The sequence below is a fragment of the Chiloscyllium plagiosum genome, chromosome 26 (assembly GCF_004010195.1).
Source record: "Chiloscyllium plagiosum isolate BGI_BamShark_2017 chromosome 26, ASM401019v2, whole genome shotgun sequence".
Lineage (NCBI taxonomy): Eukaryota > Metazoa > Chordata > Chondrichthyes > Orectolobiformes > Hemiscylliidae > Chiloscyllium > Chiloscyllium plagiosum.
The window spans coordinates 30540966-30561279 of NC_057735.1; the positions used below are offsets into that span (position 1 = coordinate 30540966).

General features: G+C 38.7%; 1 long non-coding RNA gene across 2 annotated transcripts; it reads left to right on the forward strand.

The window, feature by feature from the left end:
* Positions 1–311: 311 nt before the first annotated feature.
* Positions 312–19198, forward strand: LOC122562983. Of its 2 annotated transcripts, XR_006315456.1 has the most exons (4): positions 312–611; positions 4024–4077; positions 16272–16420; positions 18523–19198. It is a non-coding gene; the product is annotated as an uncharacterized LOC122562983 (long non-coding RNA). The 2 variants fall into 2 exon arrangements; XR_006315457.1 differs by lacking the exon at positions 4024–4077 and having other exon boundaries at positions 316–611.
* The last annotated feature ends 1116 nt before the right edge of the window (positions 19199–20314 follow it).

Genomic DNA, 20314 nt, shown 5'->3' on the forward strand with positions numbered 1-20314 from the left:
ATTCAACTCCTCAACATAAACCATTCACCAAGTCAATCCTGGTCTTCGTGTTTTTGCAGCTGGGGCCTCCTATGCCTCTGTATAGTTCCCATCAGCTGCCAGTTTCTGATGGTTAGCAGCTTAGGCAGGGCAAGACGTCCCTGGTGCAGCACTGTCGGATCAAGAAGCTCACTTGTTAGCATTTGAGAGCTTGCTGTGAGGGTGTGCAGAAGTATCTGAGTGATGGCCTAACTCATAATTACTGCAGGTTACTGATGGGTGAATGATGGCAGTATAGCACATTGAGCTGTGCATGATGTTGGTGGCATAGTGAATAGACAACATTTGAAAAGGTACCTTGCGTTGGTTTCCATGGTTAATTGTTTCCATGGTTACCAGAATGGTGGTCTTGAAACCTGATTTTTCTCCTCTTCTCTACATCATCGATGAAAGCTTGAAGTCCTGAATGAGCTAACCTGGGAGCATTCTCTCTGAATTGATGCTCAGTTAATGACAAACACTTTCTGATATCAATCCCAAAATCTGCAGATTGAAATAACACTCTCCAAATATGAAGAATGGCTTTAATAAATGCAAATCAACTTGCCAGCATTATCAGACCTGGGCCCCTGGTAAGTGATCAGCCAGTCAACAATGTACTTTGTACTGGGATGCATGCTAGAATGAGGGAGATGAGCAGACACCACTTTGATTAGGTGCAGGATAATCACACATTGTGTCCTCCGCACATGCAAATTAGCTTTATTGGAATTTTAGCACTTTGATTATTTGAGCAAACATATTTAGAATGATGTTCATTTCTGGCTACCATACTTTGTGAATGTAGGGTTGCAGGGGTAGGGTATGGGGGCAAGGTGTGGGTCTTGGTGGGATGCTGTTGGAAGGATCAGTGCAGATTTGATGGGGTCAAATGGCTTCTTTCTGCATTGCAGCGATTCTATGATCCTATGAATAGTAACCACCAGGATGTTGATAGTGGGGGATTCAATGACTGCAATGTCATTGAACATCAAAATTAGATTCTCACTCATTGGAAATAGGCATTGCCTAGTATTTGTGAGATGCAAAATTTACTTGCCATTTGTCAGCCTGAACCTTGATATTCTCTGGGTCTAGCTGCACATGGACATGGACTGCTACAATACTTGCAAGGTTTGTGAAGGTTTGTAGTTCAGGTTGAGGTTTAGGGTGTAGGTTTGCTCGCTGAGCTGTAGGTTTGATATCCAGACGTTTCATTGCCTAGCTAGGTAATATCATCAGTGGCGACCTCCAAGTGAAGCGAAGCTGTTATCTCCTGCTTTCTATTTATATCTTTCTCCTGGATGGGGTTCCTGGGGTTTGTGGTGATGTCATTTCCTGTTCGTTTTCTGAAAACGAACAGGAAATGACATCACCACAAACCCCAGGAACCCCATCCAGGAGAAAAATATAAATAGATCCCCTCAGAAAACGAACAGGAAATGACATCACCACAAACCCCAGGAACCCCATCCAGGAGAAAGATATAAATAGAAAGCAGGAGATAACAGCTTCGCTTCACTTGGAGGTCGCCACTGATGATGTTACCTAGCCAGGTAATGAAACGTCTGGATACCAAACCGACAGCTCAGCGAGCAAACCTACACCCTAAACAATACTTGCAAGTTGTGAATAGTTCAGAATGTTGTATAAGCATCAGCAAACAATTCCATCCATGACCTTATGATGGAGGGAATGTAATGAATAAAGTAGGTTGGGCCTAGGACACCATATTGAATCCCTTAATTGTGAAAGCAAGCCATTTGGCCCAATGAGTCTACATCGACTCTCCAAAGAGCATCCCACTCAGCCTCAGTCCCAATCCCACACCCTATCCCCATATTACCATGACTAATTCAATCCCTGGACACTATGGAAAATTTCCCCTGGCCAATCCACCTAAGCTGCACATATTTGGATGGTAGGAGGAAGCCAGAGCAACTGAAGGAAACCCACACGGACACAGAGAGAATGTGTAAACTCCACACCAACAGTAGCTTGAGATTGGAATTGAACCAAGATCCCTGGTTCTGTGAGGCAGCAGTGCTAACCTCTGAGCTGAGGAACTTCTGCAGAGATGTCCTTGGTCTAAGATGATTGATCTCAACAGCCACAAACATTTTGCATTCTGTAAGGTATACCAGTGGAGATTTTTCTCCAGATTTCTCTTTTGTGAGTGATCTTTGATGCCACACTCAGTCAATGCTGCCTTGATATGAAGGGCAGTCACTCGTACCGCTATAATTCAACTCCTTTATCCACATTGAACTAAGGCTGTAATGAGGTCAGGAGCTACATGCTCTTGATGGAACTCAAACTGAGTATCATTGAGCATGTTATTGCTAAGCAGGTACCGCTTGATAGCACTTCAGTGACACCTTTCAGCACCTTATTGATAAAGGAGTGCATACTGACGGGGTGAAAATTGATGGAGTTGGATTTGACCTGCTATTATGGATATAGGACATATCTGAGCTATTTTCCACATGGTCATGTAGATGCTGGTTTCGTAAGTAGGTTGGAAACAATTTGACTAGGGTACAGCAAGTTCTGGAGCACAAGATATTAGTATGACAGGTCATTCTGCTATAAAGCGTGTTTCATTAACACAAATTTGCTATAACATGATTTACGAATTGGGGACCACTGTTTTTAAAGCACAAAGTTTTAAAGCATGTATTAGTTATAATGCAATTCCAGCCCCATTAATTTAAATGGTGCTGTTATTACACTGTTTCCTTACAACACGGGATTGTACGAGAACAGAACTACCGGGTTATAGCACAACTGATTGTATTGTCAGAATGTTGTGAGGGCCAATAGCCTTTGAAATATCCAGTGTCTGCAGCCATTTCTTGACATTAAGTGGAATTAATTGAGTTAACCAGATGGGTTCCAGCCAGGAATTTTGAAATTATACACATAGCACCTCCATCAGTGACAGCATGGTGTTGAATTTTGTACCCACTGTACCCTGTTTATTGCTTTGTGCCACCAAAGGCATAATTTTGAACATTTCAACATCTAATGCTCTCTCCTTCAGTCATTAGGGCCATAAATAATAGCAACGGGAATAGATGGTTCGGCCCCTCTAGCTTGCTTCACCATTCAGTACTACTCTGACATACCTCATGTCCACTTTCCTGCTCTTTCCCCTACTGATCTCTCTACTGACCAAGAATATATCATGATCAAGGACTTAACACAATTCATAAAATCTTCAGCAAGTTGCTTAACTTCTATGCATTTTATGTATGAGGGGTTATAAAGTCTTCCATTAATAATCCAATGAAGAGGTGATTCAATGCATTTCCTTGATAGTATCATTGAGCTTAAGAAATATATTCAGGTTTCTCTGTTTCTCAAATTGTAGGATTTTTTTTTAAGGTTCAGTATTTTCTGAGCCAATCGTTCAATGTTAATAAAATCATCCCAACCAATGAACAGATCTAAATAATATAAAATGTGCATTTTAGACATTTTTCTATCATGCAACATTTAGCTCATCAAAATTCTATATAGTGTTTTTAAACACATCAATTAAACTGTTAATAGGCAATGAAATATTCATGTTTATTCATGCTTGCTAGTTAAAACTGGTCTTTAAAATTATATTGAATTTCCTTCACTTCCTATAATTATCAAGACATTAAGGTCACTTTATACTGTGGCATGTCTATATTTGCATCAGCTTATTTTCCAATTACAATATTTTACATGGGTAGTAACACAAATTATAAAATGTGAATTAAATTTAGTAAACTAATTAATTTTTTTGTATCTACAGAAGTGTACACTTCATATTGTATTTGTTTGAAAAACTTTGGTAGTTAGAAATCTTCAACTTATCTTCAACAGCAGAACATTCCTAAGACTAAGAAAATGATTATAATCTGACTAAAATAAGTAATTTACATAATCAAATAATCAACTATACCATCATTGCACTTTAAATATATATGCATGAAAGTTGAAAATTTGCAATTGTAATTTTGCTTTTCACAGATACCCCTGATGTTTTGAAGATGACTGGCCTTGAATTCTGTCTGATAACTAAAGGTAGATAATAAACATAGCTATACTAGAGTTGGTCACATTACAAGATTGAATTTTGAACACAAATTATCATTATAATAAATATAAAAGTGAATCACAACAATTGACATCCAGCAGATTAAAAGATATAATTGCTGAGCTTGAAATTTTTAAACAAAATTCAAAATAACTGAATGAATTTTTAAGGCAAGTTCTGTGATTAAAACATTAGAAATAGGAACAGGAATAGGAAATTCTTCTCCTCACCCCCGCCCTGCTGTACTATAAGATCTTGTCTGATCTGTTCAAGGCCTCTACTTTTCTTTCATGCCATTTCAAAAATCTATCCCTCTCCTCTTTAAATAGTTACAGTGATCTAGCCTCCACAACTCTCTAGCTTAGAGTATTTTAAGCATTCACTATTCTGAGAGAAGAAATTCCTTTGCGTTTAAGCTTTAATAAATACCTTCCTATTCTGTAACAATTTCTCCTAGTTTGAGACTCCCCTGAAAGTGGAGATATCCTCTGAACATTAACCCTTCAAAGCCCTCACAACCTTGTACATTTCATGAAGATCACCCCTCATTCTTCCAAACTCTAATTAATAAAGGCCTAAATGGTTTAACTGTCCTTAACAAGTCAAAACCTTCTCCTGGTAATCAGCCTAATAATATTTTTTTTTAGCTGGCTCCAATATCAATATATCCTTTCTCAAATATGGTTAGCAGCACTGTGCATAGGCCAAGTGCGGCCTCACCAATACCTTGGACAGTTGTAAAACTTCCCTATTTTTAAACTCCAACCACCTAGCAAGAAAAGCCAAAATTCATAACAACATGCTGCACCTGCATTCTAATGTTTTATGCCGTGTACACAAGAACACCAAGATCCCCCTGGATTGCACATTTTTGGAGTCTCTCTCAATTTACTAGGAGATTCCATTTGATTTTCTTTCTACGAATTGCATGAACTCACACTTTCCTGGATAAAATTCTATCTGACACATTTTTGTCCACTCACTCAACCTATCTACATCACCTTGCAAATTCCTTATGACCACAGCACAACCTGCTCTCGTACCTATTTTTGTTTTGTCACCAACTTACACTTATGTACTATCTTTCAGTAGTGGAACATGGTAAGATACATCTTAACAGTATTATTAGACTGAATGAGTCACTACAGGGAGATATTAGGGTTCAAATGAGTTCTGTCATTTTAATAATTCCCTTACTCCCGCACGTTGGAATCACAATAAAATTTAAAATCCTATAATTTGAAGCAATAAGTTTCTGATGAAGAATGGAAGTCAGAATTTGTTTAACAGGAAACCCAATTTGTGTCACTGAATGAACATAACTCCATTTGCTTTCTGCTGTGATAAGAAAGAAAAACAAGGTTGAACTGATAGGCACATCCTTTCATTCATGTTGCACCTGTGGTACTATCATGTTCACATTGTAGTTGCCACAAAAATATTTATTTCCTTCTGTGAAAAGAAATGTAATCTAATTGAGAAATGACAGCAATGAAAATCTTGGTCTCTGCAAAAACAATAAATGCTATTTCAGATTATAAGATCAGCAATAGATTTGGTCAACAACTTTTTTTGTTCTGAAAGAAAAGATCTCAAGGTCTAGGGTATCACAATTAGTTTGTCACAAAATGGATATGACAAGTTTTAAAGTAACTATTTGCTTATTTGGAAATTAATAGATTGTCCAAGTAGTTTACGATAATTCTAGTCTATGTTTCTGTTGAAGCATTGATCTCCCTTTCCTTAATGATCCAAGTACTTTTAATTCTAATCTTCCAACACGCAGGTTTGCATTTATAGGAATTATTCTTCATTTTACTAACTACTGTTGTGCTATAGTTCAGTAAGATCTGAAAGAAAGCACCACTGGACTTTATTTCTAGGTCAAATTGAATTAAAGGGAAATTATGCAAATTCAGTTTCAAATCTTGGTTACATTTAGAGAATACAAGCAACTCTGGTCACCATATTATTAAAAAAAGTCTCTGGAAAAGGTGTGAACGAGTTTTATAAGGATGCTATCATAGAATCACTACAATATGGAAGCAGGGCATTTATCCCATCGAGTCCACACTGACCCTCTGAAGATCAACCCCCCCCCCCCGCCCCCAAACCCAACCCAACCCCTGATCTTATCCCCAAAACCCTGCACTTTCAATGGCTAACCCACCTAGCCTGAGCATGCCTTGATACCATGAACAATTTAGCATGGCCAAATCACCTAACGTGCACATCTTTAGACTCTGGGAGGAAACTGGAACACCCAGAGGAAACCCGTATAGACACGGGGAGAATGTGCAAACTTTACACAAATGCTTGAGAGTGGACTTGAGCCTGACTCTCTGGCCCACAACATCGACTTCTCCACCTCCTGATGCTGCCTGGCTTGCTGTGTTCTTCCAGCCTCCTGCCTGTCTATCCTGGCACTGTGAGGCAGCAGTGCTAACCAATGAGCAACCATGCACAGTCAGGATGACTGTGTATACATATCAGGAAAGGATAGACATGTCGGATCTTTTTTCCCTTGAAAGAAGAAGCCTGAGGCTCGATTGAATGGAAAGCCTTTAAAATTCTGTAAACTTTTGATTGACTGTATGCATATAGAATGTTTCCTTTTGTAGGGAAGAGCATAACTAAAGAAATTCAATATAAGATAGCCATCAAAGTATAATTGGAAATTCAAAGAAAAGAACATGGAACTTGTTATCATAAGGTGCATATGAAGGAGAATTAAATTTATGGTTAAGTAGATTTAGAATGAGAAAAGATTGGAGGAGGTTCATGTGGAGTATATCAAAGCCAAAAATAGTGTATTTGGGACTTTTCATTTTCACAGCAGGTCACAACTCTTTACTGTTTAATGGGAACTCTCAGCAATTTCCCTGCTAAAGCCTGAGGTGAAAGTCCCAATGATTTAAATTAGACACCAACCTACATACAGTATTTAAGAGATGTACATTACAGCCTTGAGCAGGTAACCAAGCTGTCCATCCAGGTCCATCTAGAAATTGAGTGAAACTCACAATAATCTAAACTAACAGGAGCTTTAATTGAGCGTCCTTAAAGACAGTACAGGGCTAATTCAACAGATAAGTTCCCATTAAGTTATTTCAAACAGGAACACTGCAAACAGGGTAATTGTTCAAAACAAAATTAAAAGGAAATATAATGTAGCAGGATCAGAACAATTAGGAGACAAAACTTTAAATGTTTGCCTTATAAGCTATAAGTTATTAAAAATCTGTTCTTTTTTATGTCATGCTGTAATTTTCAGTCATGATTTTAGAAAAGAAAATCTTGTTATCATGCCTCCATTCTCAATATAGGTTTAAATTAAAATTCAGTACAAGACCAATAGTGATAACTAAAAGGCAAGAGAGTCAATGGCAAAAGTCTTTTATAAAGGTAATGTAAACAGAAGCATTAATATTTTTATTCAAAATTTCCAGACTTAGAAGTCACAATGAAAAACGTTCAATTATCATGATTTGAAGTCTGCATCTACTGAGGATGACAGAAGAGGCTAGCTTGTTAATAAGATCGGGATGTCCTATCCTATTTATGTTTCCAATGTCCTGATGGCAATTACCATAACTTTGTGCTGAGAATCAGAAAAATTAGATTATTTTTGAACAATAAGGTTGAGGGTAAGGTCAAAGTATTGACTAAATAGCAGGTTATTGCAACTCACATATTGCAAATGCTTCATAGCAGTTAAGGATTGCCTTTAACCAAAACTTGTAAAGAAACCAATCTTTCTGCTGTACTCTAAGATAACAATCAATATAATCATTCCAAGTAACCTTCAAAAATTATCTTACTTCAAGTCACAAGCCAGCATTGCTCATCAAGATTAGCAAAAAACTGCTGTCACTGTTCTCAACCATCAAATCATTTTCACATTCTGCTTGATTTATTGACCTTTAAAGTTTTTGACAGAATCTTTGAAGTGAAAAATATCTCAAGATTAATTTTTTCATCCCACAATCATTGAAAAGCCCACACTCATTGAAGGATAATAGAACACATAAAATCTTTCATCAGACTTTGATATATAAAGTTCATTAGTGACCACTTTATTAGAAGTTGACATTTCATCTGTAAGTTAAATTATATGGGCATCATTAAAATGATACTTACTGTCGTCAAGTGACAATAGACCCAAAATTGGATATATTTTTAAAAATGTATTTGTAGGATGTGGATGTCACTGTCTGACCTGCATTTATTGCCCATCCCCAGTTGCCCTTGAGGACATAGTGGTGAGCTGTCTTCTTGAACCGCTGCAGTCCAACTGTTATAGGTTGAGCCACAATGCCATTAGGGAAGGAATTCCAGGACTTTGACCCACAGAAAAATAAAATAGTAGCGATATATTTCCAAGTCAGGTTGTTGAGTGGCTCGGAGAGGAACTTGAAGGCGGTGGTGTTCCTATATATCTGCTGTCCTTGTCCTTCTAGATGGAAATGGTCAAGATCTTGGAAGGTGCTGTCTGTGGAGCTTTAGTGAATTTCTTCAGTGCATCTTGTCGATGAACACACTGCTGTTACTGAACGTCTGTGGTGGACGGAGTGGATGCTTGTGGGTGTAGTGCTAATCAAGCAGGCTGCTTTGCCCTGCGTGGTGTCAAGCTTCTTGAATATTGTTGGAGTTGCACTCATTTCTGCAAGTGGGGATTACTCCATCACATTCCTGACTTGTGCCTTGTAGATGATGGACAGGCTTTGGAGAGTCAGGAATTGAGTTACTTGCCACAGTATTCTTAGCCTCTGACCTGCTCTTGTAGCTACTGTACTTATGTGGTGAGTTGAGTTTCTGCTCAATGGTAACCCCCAGCAGGTTGATAGAACGGGATTCAATGATGGTAACACTACTGAACGTCAAGGGCGGTGGTTAAATTGTTTCTTATTGGTGATGGTCATAGCTTGGCATTTGTGTGGTGTGAATGTTACTTGCCATTTGTCAGCCCAAGCCTGGATATTGTCCAGATATTATTACATTTGAACTTATACCTGAAGAGTTACAAATACAGCTAAACACCATTAAATCATTGGCAAACAACCTGACCTCTGAGCTTATAATGGAGGGAAAGTCATTGATGAATGAGCTGAAGAGATTTAGACCTCGGATCCTACTCTGAGGAACTCCTACAGAGATATCCTAGAGCTAAGATGACTGACTTCCAATAAGATAACGTGCCAGGTATGACGACAAACAGTGGAGAGTTTGCCCCCAATACCCATTTACTAGGGCTCCTTGATGCCACGCTTGGTGGAATGCAGCCTTGATGTCAAGGGCTGTCTCTCGAACTTTATCTAAATTGTTCTAAATTGATCCACAGCCAGAGAAATTATGCATAACCAAAGTTTGGACAAACTAAATTAAAAAGCAGTCAGCAGCTATCAGCTACAGACAACAATGGGGACAAAAGTCAAAAAGGTTTGGGGGAACCAGTTATAACTAGCCACAGGGTTTTGTATTGGAGAAATATCAATGAGATCTTTGCCACCATGACTTCCAACCAGTGTCTGAGGTTATGTACATTAGATTATTGGTCAGAGTATTGAGTACAGGAGTTGGGAGATCATGCTGTGGCTGTACAGGACATTGGTTAGGCCACTGTCCTGTTGGAAGATTGGTCTCCTTCCTATTGGAAAGATGTTGTGAAACTTGAAAGGGTTCAGAAAAGATTTACAAGGATGTTGCCAGGGTTGGAGGATTTGAGCTAAAGGAAGAAGCTGAACAGGCTGGGGCTGTTTTCCCTGGAGTGTCAGAGGTTGAGGGGTGACCTTCTAGAGGTTTACAAAATTATGAGGGGCATGGATAGGATAAATAGATTTAGTCTTTTCCCTGGGGTCGGGGAGTCCAGAACTAAAGGGCATAGGTTTAGGGTGAGAGAGGAAAGATATAAAAGAGACCTAAGGGGCAATGTTTTCACACAGAGGGTGGTACATGCATGGAATGAGCTGCCAGAGGAAGTGGGGGAAGCTGGTACAATTGCAACATTTAAAAGGCATTTGGATGGGTATATGAATAGGAAGGGTTTGGTGGTATATGGGCTGGGTGCTGGCAGGTGGGACTAAATTGGGTTGGGATATCTGGTCGGCATGGACAGGTTGGACCGAAGGGTCTGTTTCCATGCTGTGCATCTCTATGACTCTATGACTCTATAACCTGAGTATGGCAAGAGTGAAAGGTATTGGCACAAACCTATTGGATAATTTGAACCCTGCTCATTGCCCCATTGGCCAAAGGCCATGGAACATTTGGGAAGGTCTAGGGGAGGGGGTTTCAGCACACACATAGAAATTATCCCCTCAGCAAGACTCATAGCAGACGACCAGGTGGCAACCCATAATAACCAAGGAGAACATGGTGGTAATTCATACTGCTTTCTGGCATTGTCCTCAGTTGGATCCTGAAAAATACACACAAAAGCCTGCTTTTGGGAAAATTCTTATTTGTTCACAGACAGCTATCCTCAATAATCATTCACTCTCCTTGGATTTCCCCAAGCTCTGATTAGTCTCAGATGCACCAAGCAAATGCTGTTTGTGGGTTTCCTTCACCCTAACTCAGCCACATGGATGTAGAACTGGTTCAATGGTAGGGGAGAGAGGGTGTTGGTGGAGGGTTGCTTTTCAGACCGGAGAGTTGTGACCAATGGTGTGCCACAAGGTTCAGTGCTGGGTCCATTGCTTTTCTTAATTTATGTAAATGATTTGGATGTGAACATAGGATGTATGGTTAGTAAATTTGCAGATGTCACTAAATTTGTGGTGTATTGGACAGAGAAGAAGGTTACCTCAGAGTACACAGGACTTTGATCAGTTGGGCTAATGGGCCAAAGAGTGGCAGATGGAGTTTAATTTAGATAAATGTGGGGTGCTGCGTGTTGGAAAGGCATACCAGGATGGGACTTATACACTTAATGGTAAGGACCTGGGAAGTGTTACTGAACAAAGAGTGCAGATTCAGAGTTCCTTGAAATTGTACTTCTAGGTTGACAGGATACTGTAGAAGGTGTTTGGTATACTTGTCTTTATTGGTCAATGAATTGAGTATAAGAGTTGGGAGATCATGGTGTGACTGTACAGTACCTTGGTTAGGCCATTTCTGGAATACTGCATTCAATTCAGTTTTCCCTGATATATGAATGATGTTGTGAAACTTGAAAGGGTTCAGAAAATATTTACAAGGATGTTGCCAAGGTTGGAAGGTTTGAGATATAGGGAAAAGCTGAATAGGCTGGGGCTATTTTCCCTGGAGCATCTGAAGCAGAGGGGTGACCTTATAGAGGCTTATAAAGTCATGAGGGGCATGGATAGAGTGAATAGCCAAGGTCTTTTTCCACAGGGTGGGGGAGTTCAAAACTAGAGGGACAAAGATTTCATACAGAGGGCGATGCATGTATGGAATGAGCTGCCAGAGGAAGTGTTGGAGGCTGGTACAATGACAACATTTAAAAGGCATCTGGATGGGTATATTAATAGGAAGAGTTTAGAGGGATATTGGTCGAGTGGGAAAGGGGCCTAGATAAAGTTAGGATATCTGGTCAGCATGGATGGGTTGGACAGAAGAGTCTGTTTTCGTGCTGTACAGCTCTAAGTCTTGGCAACAATTAATGGCTCACAGGCAGGATTCTTCTGAGCCCAGGCCTTTCTTGGCATTATGTCCATTTGGATCCTGGAAAATACAGTCAACAGCTTCCTTTCGGGCAAAATCCCAGTTTCTTCACAAACAGCTAGCCCGGCCTTTACTTGAGCCTTAACCCCAATGCTTAGTTGCACCTCCTGGTTGCCTGGACTTCCTTGAGTCCAATTGAATGAAGCCTCTTCTCTCTGCTCCTAAGTATCTAAATACACTGCCTGCCAACAGTTTCTGCTCACATGCACCTGAAATGTATGAATCACCTGGTGGAAATGTAACTAATTGAGGTAAAAAAATAAACAAAAATTGCCCTGTGATGAATTGGCAGTTCAAAGGCAATAATGTTCTGCTTCCCCTGCCTCTTGGTAAGTAATTCTTGAATTGTTCTAAGTGACCCATTCAAAACCATGCCACAAACCTCGTCCTTGTCTGCAGGGAGGACTAAATGTAGTGACCATTGTTACAGCATGTTACCTGTCAGATAGTCACTGAAAGCTGGTGTCAGAATTATAAGCATCATTGAAACATATCTGCTAACTTCATTCCATCAATGACAGAACAGTTTGAAGACAGAGTATGGCAATTGTCAAAACTGTGACCTTCCCCTGACTAAATCACATCTTTCTTTTGTCTTCTAGGATACATACACAACATAATTTCTCAGGCGAGCTCATTCCTTCCGTGGGTGAGCTATTATAGGACACACAACTATGTACCAGTACAGGAAATCATACATTGGTTGGTCAACCTAGAAATTTAGTTGGGTTTTCACCAGTTGGTTACACATTTCTCAAGTGGGCATGAGCAGAGACAGTTGACAGGCATTGCTGTGGAGAGTTTTCACCAGTGAACACAGTTTTTCCCAGCCTCTACACATCTGGACAGAGTTACTGAGTCTTTGGGGCTATAGTTGAGAAAGGTGAACATTAGAGACAATAGCAGCAACTTCAGCAGATACTGATAGATGTGGCACCTATAGTCTCTACAATAATAGAGAGGGTTGATGTGATCAACCAAGCTCCAGAGAGTTGGTGTCAGAGGAAATTCTGTGATGTCTATCATGCAAAGAAAGACTCAGCCTTCTTACAGCTTCAAACAAGATTCTCATTGAATTGTACAGGCCATAAGCATGATCACACAACTTTAGCTTCCAGTTATCTGCTGTCTTAAGCAAGATGCCAGATACCTTATTGGTATGGTTCCTGTTCTTCACCTGCATTCGATTTTTAGGAGTCCTGTGGCATAGGCCCATGAATGGGATAGTGAGAAACGGAGAATGGAAACAGTTCTATTTATCACATGTTGATCTCCTCCTGAATAGACAGGTTAGCTTCTGCTTCAGTGGCATTAGAGAAGTCTTTGCTGCTCCCTCAGGAGTCTGAGCTGTCAGCTTCTACCTGCAATGGACCATGCTGAGGCATTAGGAAGCATAAGAAAAATAGTTTTCCAAGTTTACGCACATCCATTTCTTGTTATTTTGCTCATTCTCACATAAAATGTTTTATTCCCATTCTCACATAAAATGTAGTTATTTGCATCAATTTCATATCTTGACCATTATTGCATACCAAGGACCAATTGACTTTGTTGTACATTTAAGATGAATGTCCATACAGGTTGAGACTTATTGACTGAATGTATATTACATGGATGGGCAGCAGAAGGAATAAAACTGTTTATTACGAAGGGTATGGAGTATTGCGGAATGCGTGGTGGGCATAAAGTTGTAGCTGATGGTGACAGTGGATTGTGAGATTCGATTTGCACCATTTCATTTCTGATAGATTTCCTAATATTGTAGAAAAAGAGAGAGTAATGCAAACAGCTGTTCTATTGAGAAGTGGCCCCTTCATCTTATTACTGCCATTCCTCTATAGTGTCCTCATTGCAGGATGAGTGCTGAGCCCTTTCGTCTTCCTCCAGCTGCAAACTTACTTCTTATGGGCCTTGCTTTTGAGCACTTGTGGAACTCACCACAGCATGCTATGAAGCTCAGTGTGCTTTCTCTTATGAGTTGATGTCAAATATCCAAGGCATCCTTACTTTATTCATTTGTGATGCTCCAAGGCCGAAAATTGCTGCAGCCACATAAACACTCTCTGTCAGATATGTGTACGAAGCTACCAATGCAACAGCCATAATAGATTTTATTTAGATAAGGCAATGAAAATTTCAGGTATCAACCTGTATTGTTCCTCAAACTCACCTCTCTTTCCCTCGTTCCAGGAAAATTATCTTGTTCAAGCAGCATTTGGAAACAAGTTAGAAATGATTTAAAAAAACTGAATCAAAGCTTAAGATTAAATTGCTCACATAGCATCTCAGCTGGATCCAGTCGGGAAATCCTTGACTTGCCTCCTTTAAACCCAGGTCGGTGAGGGCACTTGTGATACCTCTGCCCCAAAACACCTGTGTTCTTGAGATCCAATAGCATCTCTGAATATACTGATTAGAAAATAATTAAACTAGCCACACCCACAGCCCCTCAAGTGAATGCTAAAGAAACTACCTCTACCCAATCTCTCCATTCTTGAGCGAAGAGTGGTGGGTGGGTGGCATGGTGGCTCAGTGGTTAGCATTGCTGCCTCACAGCACTAGGGAGCCAGATTCAATTCCCACCTCCGGTGACTGTGTGGAGTTTGCACATTCTCCCCAAGTCTGCATGGGTTTCCTCCGGGTGCTTCAGTTTCCTCCCACATCCAAAGATGTCCAGGTCAGGTGAATTGGTCATGCTAAATTGCCCACAGTGTTAGTTGCATTAGTCAGGGGTAAATATAAGGTAGGGAAATGGGTCTGGGTGGGCTACTCTTGTGAAGGTCAGTGTGAACTTGTTGGGCCAAATAGCCTTTTTCCATACAGTAGGGAATTGAATCTAATCTTGATGGCTAAAACATCCTTTTATATGCACAAAGGCTGTTGATCCACTTTTTTTGCAATGAGCATATCGATTGAAAACTTGAATTAATCATATTCAGTATGGTCACACCTCCACATTTATTTAAACAATTAAGTTCATTTTATTCTATTGCTTTACTTCAAGAAAATCTATGTTCAGTATTGATTTGAATACTGAAATGTGGGTTTCATTCCAAAAAGAGTAAAGTTTATCAGTTTGTAATCAGTAAATCTTCAGTTTTTCACAATACAATAAATTGTTCTCATCTGCAAAATTATTCTTTCATGCCTTGTTTAGGGAGAATGGAATTAACCACCCGCCAACAAATGGTCATTTCAAATGACAGATAATCAAGTCAGTGACCTGAAGGTTTGAATGAGAGATATGTCCAATAACAAGAGGCCAATCTGCACAGCCACTGATTAGAATTTGGTGTCTTGAGGAGTTCAGCAACGTTTAAAGGAAAAAAAGACATGACATAATCTTTTATTTAACTTGCACTGATTTTACCTTTGTTAAGAGTACAGTCAACTACCCCTGTTCTTGTCCAGTTTTATTAAAATGACCTAGACGTCGGAAATATATGAAAATCAGGTATAGTGTTCTTATTAGAAGCTCAGACTAATTTTTCAACCATTTAGTTCAAGGGCAGATTCTCTTCCTGATTTGCATTAGAGACTGAGAGGCTTCCCCTTTCTGCTGGAAAACATGCACATTTGTCCATTTCCATAGCTACATATTCCAGGAACTCATAGATTGTTACCAGAGGATATAATTTTTGAATTATCACTCCACATCAAGCATGAGTGACCATGGAAACTATGAAACACTTACTGCCTGCCATAGCCATATCAGACAAATTCACAATTATGATGTTCTGGCTCAGAGATGAGGAGATACTTACTGCACGACAAGACTTCCACTTGGTATCCATGATACACTCTCAATTCTCTTGTAATTGCTGAATGCAGATAATCAAATATACCCACTTACGCAAGCAAGACTATTTTCTCCATAGCTTTGTCTGGCTGCCTGAAATTTATTTGAAAAGCAAAAAACAGTATAATCAAATTACAATAATGGACAAATGATCTTGCAACAGATCATAGTTAAAGGGAGTTGATTAATTGAAGGCTTTGTCTCATAACTTCAGTGTCTTAGTCTCAATTTCATCCTTCTAGATGTAGTTATATGTATTTTTGCTTGGTTTGTTACTGTGCAGACTTCAAAAGCTCCACTGATGAATGTGGTTAATAACATTGTTGACAGATTAAAAGAAATTTAAAATGCTGTCCATTCACATTTGATGTAGTTTTGAGAGCTGTGAAAGTGATCATTATACCCTAAAATGCTACAAAAACATTTTTACACAAAATGTTTGATAAAATAATTCAATTAAAGGGATAATTAATACATTCGAAGATCCAGTGGATTATGACCTAAAGAAAATGTATTTTAATAATTGATAATTTGTGTTATTTTGAAAACCTATAGGCTTATATGTGTAGGAAAATAATTGTTTCTCATATTTTTTTAAATTTCCTTTTCCATGTCCACTCTCATGTTAATTCTGGAACTCTACTAGATTTTTTTGTTTCACTTAACAATTCTGTCTGTGATTTCTTCACATGCTAGTCCCAAGTTTAGTTTGCTCCAGCCTGAGCTAAAAGGTCCAGGAATAAAACAAAACTAACCTTGGGACTCATCAGTTTACAGAGGGTCAGTTCAGATCATGGCCCCCAGCAGCTTTTATTGGCAGTCGAAAGTTTGCAAGGAATTTTCAGGTAATTTATTAAATTTGCTAAAAATTTACAGTTTTGTTATGATAATTCTTTAATTGACTGAAAAGGTATACAACCCATGATAATTAGTGATGGTTCACTGATGTCAGTGGACAACTGGCACTGAGTTGTCATAGAGTCATAGAGCATGGAAACAGGCCCTTCAGTCCAGTCAATCCATGCTGAACATAATCCCAAACTAAAATAGCTGCACCTGCCTGCTCCTGGACCATATCCCTCCAAACGTTTCCTTTTCATGTACTTACCCAAAAGTCTTTTCAACATTGTAGTTGTACCCACATTCTCAGGTAGTTCATTCAACATGTGAACCACCAAGAGTTTAAACAATTTGCCCTTCATTACTTTTTAAAAAATCTCTGTCCTCTCATCTCATCAATTTGTCACCCTAGTCTTGAAATCCCCCATCCTAAGCAAAAGACAGCTGCCATTAACTCGGTCTATACCGCTCATAATTCTATAAATTTCTCGACTTCAACCTCCTACGTGCATGTAAAAATAAGCCCCAGTCTGTCCAGCCTTTCTTTATAACTCAGACCTTTCATACCTGGCAACAACCTGGTAAGTCTCTCCTGAACCCTCTCCAGCTTGATAATATCCTTCCTATAACTGGGCGACCAGAACTGGATACAGTATTCCAGAAGAGGCCTCGCCTATACAACCTCAACATGGCTTCTGAACTCTCCTACTCAAAGGACTGGGCAATGAAGTCAATCTCATTAAAGTTATGAAGGTAGCAGAAGAGTTGGAGACCTCTTCCTTCCGTCATTCCTCAATCTCCACTTTGGTCCATCTTCCATTTGAAGAAGATAGCTCCCTGATGAGGACCAATAACTACAAGCCACACCTAATGAGGACTGCCTTTTTGCCCTGTGTGCTTGTGATACACTGCATTTCCAGGGCCTGATAGTTTATACTGTGCCAATCAACCACTTGAATCCTTCTAAACAATGACCATGAAACAACTACTCATGACATTAGGATGACCATAATTTCCTTGCCCATCATTCTAAGACCAAAACCTCCCATTTTCCCAAATACTGCATTTATGCTGAACATTAGTTCAAGGGAACATTAGTTCATGGTAATTCTTATGACCTTTCTTATACATTTTATATTGTAGAAATTTGCTTATGTTTGGAGCAGGCTAATTAACACTGTAACAACTGTTATATCATATTTCATTATGCAAAACTAGAAAAAAAATCAATTTAAAGGAATCGCAATTTCTAACACAGTACCTGAAGAAGTAGTGTTCTTTATTTGCATCCAAAATGGCTAGGAGAAAGTGAGGACTGCAGATACTGGAGGTTAGAGTCAATAGGTGTGGCACTGAAAAAGCACAGCCGATCAGGCAGCATCCAAGAAGCAGGAAAGTCGATGTATTAAGCATAAGCTGTTCATCGGGACATTCCTGGTGAAGAGATTATGCTCAAAACATCGATTCTCCTGCTCCACGGATGCTGCCTGACCAGCTGTACTTTTCCAGCGCTATACTTTTTGACTCCAAAATGGCTAGATCAAATGTATTACAGTTCCTCCTTAACATAGACATCTAGAATTTCACTGAAGGTTATCTCTATCTCGTACTAAACTCCCGAAAGAAACTAAGTTAAATTCTTTTTCTTCCTTTTGCCCTATTCTAATGGGTGAAGGAATGGCACCATAGTTTCTTTCCAAAATGTTTTCATAAGCAAAGCTGCATCTGTATTGTTATTGTAATACAGTATGTCTTTTACATACATATTTATGAAAACATAAAGACATGACCATCTTTTATTCTGTATAATCAGAACAACGTTTTAAAGTATTTTCTCCAGTTAGGCATTTAACTGAAACACGTTGATTGTTTATGTAGCAATCCACGTGGCATATTCATCTCAGAACCATCTTAAAACAATGTGAGAAAGGATTGGGTACGACAAATGTTTCTTCTTTATATTAATGTACACTGTTTCATTCACAATGTTTATTCATTGTACCACACTTTACTTGAATAAACTCTACTCAATGTTTTATATATTATCTGCCTGTTCAGATAATCTTGAAGATGCAGCAGGATAAATTTTGTGGTATTTCTTTTCCAGGATGAACCCTTTTCTGACAGAATAATCAGGCACAGAAGTCAATGTTGATTGCACAAGTCATTAAATTAGTGTCCTTACATCTGTGTTTAATTTTTCTATCCATACTTCTGTGAAGCAAAACTCCACATCAAGATTGGAGCCACACAAATTTTATCTTCATGTCACTTCTGCCATCGCATTAAAAAATCATTGTGTTTCAAACTATGACTCAAGTCCTGTTTCTATAGTTCGGTAAACATAGAATTAAAATATAGTAGATTATAGAATATTATATAAAGCCTTTTATGAAACCTTATTTAACATTTTTTCAGCATGACTTATGGATCAATTGATCCCCAGTTTCCAGGTTCATACCTTATCTGTGTTTTGAATACAAAATCAATCATAACTCATGCCTCATCTGAAATTTTTGAACAGGTGATTACATGGGTAGGTGAGACGCATCAGTATTTCAATATTCATTTGACAAGTAACAATGGTATTTGCCCTCATTTATAATTTAATAACAGAACACATCTCATTCATCCATTCTGTGACAGTCCAAAATCCATCTTTGTTTATTAAATCATTCCACGGTTTAAAAAACAATCATTCCAGATATTCTCTCTGACAATCTATTTAATGATGTGGAGGTGCTGGTGTAGGACTGGCATGGACAAAGTTAGAAGTCATACGATACCAGGTTATAAACAGGCTTATTTGAAAGCAAAAGCTTTCAGAGCACTGCTCCTCCAGTGTTCTGAAAGTTTGTGATTTCAAATAAACCTGGACTATAACCTGGTGTTGTGTGACTTCTTACTTAATCAATTTCATACAATGACACTTTGAAGAATCTGTGAACATCAATCCTCATAATTTTGTGTAAAGTTGGTCTCCTTTCAATATTACAGACTTTACAGTAGTAATGACAGTAAAATTATCAGTATTTATCATCTTTACTTCAATGAAATTTCAACTTTGGGGTGCGCATGTGCATGATTAGAAGTGGAAATCTAGCTGTTGCTGTCAGCAATTCGTCATTTTTAGATGGGGTGCACTACTAAAGTATCCTCAGTGTTCACTTAAATAGATAACACTGAACTGACAAGAGTTCCACTTTAACATTATTAGATTTTATGTTAGGAATCCTAAACAAATTAGTTGTTGGATGAGTTGTAATTTTGTTTTCACTGGCATTCAAATCTCATTACTAGCGTTGCATAATTCCAATGGCTCTGAGAAAGCTAATCCTATATTTGTGGACTTAATTTACATTATGATTAAAGATATTTTAGAAAAACAAAGTGTTTTAAAGGTTATGATCTTTTTGCTTCGATCTCAATCCTGAACTCATGTTACAATCATTTGTTTTGCTTCCTGTCGGTTTTTAAATAAATGTGAAACATTTGTTACATTTTACTTCTTGGTTGCTGTTGAATTTCTGCTACGTCCAGTGTGATGTCCCTACCAAATATATTTACCCTTCCTCTTCCCTGTCAATTTTCCAGCAACACATTTTCAACATTCAAATTGGACCATCCTTGTTCATTCCTTAGTCACTCCCAACAATTCCTTCCTTTTCCTACTGCGCCTTCCTTTGTAAATAGTGAAGCTGTGCCTTTTACCTCCTCCCTTTTCACGATTCAAGGCACAAATACTCCTTTGAGATGAAACATTGATTCATTTGTACTTCTTTCATTTTTTTTCTACACTATTTACTGCTCACAACGTGGTATCTTGTAAATTGGAGAGGCCAAATAAAGACTGAGGAACCATTTTATGGAAAACTTCCTTTCATTCTGCGAATGCGACC